The 3,603-nt window shown below is 39.1% G+C and overlaps 1 non-coding gene across 1 annotated transcript; it reads left to right on the top strand.

The window, feature by feature from the left end:
• The first annotated feature begins 437 nt into the window (after positions 1–437).
• On the top strand, positions 438–556 carry LOC126877653 (5S ribosomal RNA). The gene has a single exon (XR_007695221.1). It is a non-coding gene; the product is annotated as a 5S ribosomal RNA (ribosomal RNA).
• The last annotated feature ends 3,047 nt before the right edge of the window (positions 557–3,603 follow it).

The raw sequence follows: 3,603 nt of genomic DNA, 5'->3' as shown, positions 1-3,603 counted from the left end.
ACCAACAAAATAAAATGATATTAAACAGTGCTCTTTAATAATATTAGCAGCCATCACAAAAGAAAAGAAAATAAAGACCGCTTCTCACCCTCAAACCTGCGATATATAAGTCTCCTACCCAACATAACCAAAATATTCGAAATAATCATAAATAACCCCCTAGTCTCCTTTTGAACAAAAAAAAAAAAAAAAAAAAAAAAAAAAAAAAAAAAAAAAAAAAAAAATAAATAACGTAATCCTAATAAAAAATCAATTCGGCTTCCTTAACAAACAATGTTTAACAATCTATAATCGAATAATCGAGAAAATGAAATGTTTTAGTATTACGCGATCATTATCATGCATATTGTATCATTCTCATTTTGGCACACACCTATGTTTCTTTAAATATTCTATTTTTTGACCATGGAAAACAAATAAGAAAACTATTAATTTCAGCCAACGCTCATACCGCGCTGAGTGCACTCGTTCTCGTCCGATCACGAAAGTTAAGCAGCGCCGGGCACGGATAGTACTTGGATGGGTGACCGCCTGGGAACTCCGTGTGGTGTTGGCTTTTTTTTATTTTTCCAATATTTTTTTACTTTTCTTGACAATCTATTTTTAATAATCTACGATCGAAGCATCGAGAAAGAGAAATGTTTTAGCATTACGCGATCATTATCATGCATATTGTATCATTCTCATTTTGGCACACACCTATGTTTCTTTAAATATTCTATTTTTTGACCATGGAAAACAAATAAGAAAACTATTAATTTCAGCCAACGCTCATACCGCGCTGAGTGCACTCGTTCTCGTCGAGTCGACTGTTGACCGCCGAGCGGGACGGACCCCTCGGAGCGCGCGTCGGAGTAGACTAACATCCACTAAAGTAGAAGGATCAAGTGACAAAATAGTGACAAAAAAGTGAAAAATACTGCATCCACATCATCTCCATAAATACAAATAAGAACAAAAAGAAAATAAAATAAGATAAGACAAAATAAAACTGTACAAAAAAATAAAAGCCACCGATAACGAAGCCAAGAGCAACGAAACGGAACCCACCGTAGACCCAATAAAAAAAGCCATCAAGAGAAAAATAATTACACATAAAACAGCCAGGGAAATCAACAGTATCTTAAGACTCCCCGCTCAAAAGACGCGGAAACTCAACCCACAACCTAACCTGGTTGCCAGGGCAAAGAGTCTAGCAAACATCCTAGGAAACACAGTTGTAGATTATCACCCCAGCCAAGAAGAAAAGGCTAACGAAATTACAATCTGAACCAGAGCCTCATCCACAACCGGGACCATCAAACTACTCCACTTGGAACTCAACGCTAGATCAAATAAGAAAGAAAAACGAAAGATTACGAGGCAAAACGGGAAGACACGGTCCCACCACGCCACCGGAACAATCGGCGCAGCAGGGGCGACGCACCCCACCGTACAACCCAGGAGGCCCGGCGCCTCCAACACCGCCAAGGGGGGACCGAGCACCTGACGGACGCCCCACCGGATGCTCCGCGAAGGAGCGTACGAGCACCCCACCCACCACAAGAGACAACAGGCCGCCACCCATCAACATAATCCTACAAGACCCCAAGGACACCGTAACGCTCATAGAGAAAGTAGCGGACATTAAACAATTTCACATTAAAAGAATACACGCAGGTAAACACGCACTCTACCTCCAAAACCTACCCGATTTCCATAAAGCAAAACAAACTCTCCTCTCAGCTAACACAACCTTCTACACGTATACACCCGAAACAGAGAAACACCATACATACTTGTTAAAAGAGGTTTAGACAATAGCTACACCGAAACAGAAATACTTACAGACCTACAAGCCTTGCACATTGACGACGTAAAATTCATTAAAAGTCACACGATTCACGACAAAAAGATCAAGGGAGAACAACATATTGCTCCCAATTTACATAATACAGCTATCCCCCGTATTATTTACATAATACAAGCAACCTACTAAAAATAAACTATTTTAACTACTACAAGATAAAATGGGAAGAAATAATAAAAAAAAAAAAAAAAAGGATGACATAACTCAATGCCACAAATGCCAGCGACTAGGCCACACAGCGCAAAACTGCAACCTAAACTACCGCTGTGTTAAATGCAGTGAGCCCCATGGCCCAGGCGACTGCAAAATAAAAAGGGAAAACGCAGTAACCAAAGACAAAATATTCTGCGTCAACTATAAAAACTACGGACACCCCGCGTCATACAAAGGTTGCCCCAAACTCGTAGAGCTTCGTAAGAAGCTAGCCGATAAAATAAAAAAAGACAAGGAAGCAAAGACACAACGAATTGCCCGAATAAGCCGCAAATACGTCCCAGAACTAAAGTTCTCTGACGTAGTGAAGCAGCAAACAACACTAAATCAAATAACCAAAATCTTCCCACAATCGGCAAACTTAGATCCGCGTCCAAGCCAAAGCCCAATCACAACCGATAACTCCCCCCATCTAAACATTATAAACGTTATCGAAGACTTTAAAAAAGGTATTCTCCAAGCGATAAAAGAACAACAAATGCAATTAAACGAAATAAAAAATACACTATCAACGCACGAAGAAAGGTTCGACGCCATCTTCAGCACTTTCAATAGTACAGACGACGAATAACCAAATCACGCCAAACCGACAATCACAGCAAAAAACACATAAATTTAACCTAAAACATCTGAAAATAATTGCAATAAATGCCAACTCTTTAATTTCAAACCAAAAAAGATACAGTATGCTAACCCTAATAAATAAATAAATAAATAAAGAAGCCCCCGATATGGTACTCATCTCAGAAACAAAACTAAACAAAAGACACAATGTACACTTCAAAAACTACACCATGATAAGACACGACAGACCGAACGCCAGTCAAGGAGGAGGAACAGCGATCAAGAAAAGATAAAAAAAAAAACCCTATAAAATACAAAACGATCCTAATTGATAAAATAACAGATAATAAGTTTCAGAACCTTAGAAACAACGATCATAAAAATAAAAATAAGCAATAAGGAAAATTTATTCATCACTGCAGCCTACGCAACCTACGGAAACCAGAAAGAATTTAACTACGAATTCAATAATCTTTTCGAACTCTTGCAGCTCAACAAACCGGAAAACTACTATATAATAGCAGGAGACCTTAACGCGAAACATACAAGCTGGAAAAACGAAATAAACAACACGAGAGGCAACTTCATTAGAAACTGGCTAGACAATAAAAGCATCCACTACAAAACAAACTTATACAGCTCCGAGCTACCCTCTTACCCAAAAGGAGGCTCATACCTGGACTATGCCTAGCAGATACCATATGCCTAGCAGATGCGCGACTAAAATTCCAAAACCTACGTCCAAATAACACCGTAAAGTAACACCTTAGCCTATGACAGTGACCATAACGCCCTAGTATTTCAAATTAACAAAAACACATCTGACTTCCTAACGCTCGAAACCCAGACCGAGACACCCAGGTACAACTACAAAAAGACAGACTGGAAAAAGTTCCAAAACACACTCGAACAAAACTGCGACCTAAAGATCTACAACAACGTCAACCTAACAAACAGACAAATCGACTCATTCTTAG

The sequence above is a fragment of the Bombus huntii genome, unplaced genomic scaffold, assembly GCF_024542735.1.
Source record: "Bombus huntii isolate Logan2020A unplaced genomic scaffold, iyBomHunt1.1 ctg00000204.1, whole genome shotgun sequence".
Classification (NCBI taxonomy): domain Eukaryota; kingdom Metazoa; phylum Arthropoda; class Insecta; order Hymenoptera; family Apidae; genus Bombus; species Bombus huntii.
This window is presented reverse-complemented; position numbering and strand designations above follow the sequence as displayed.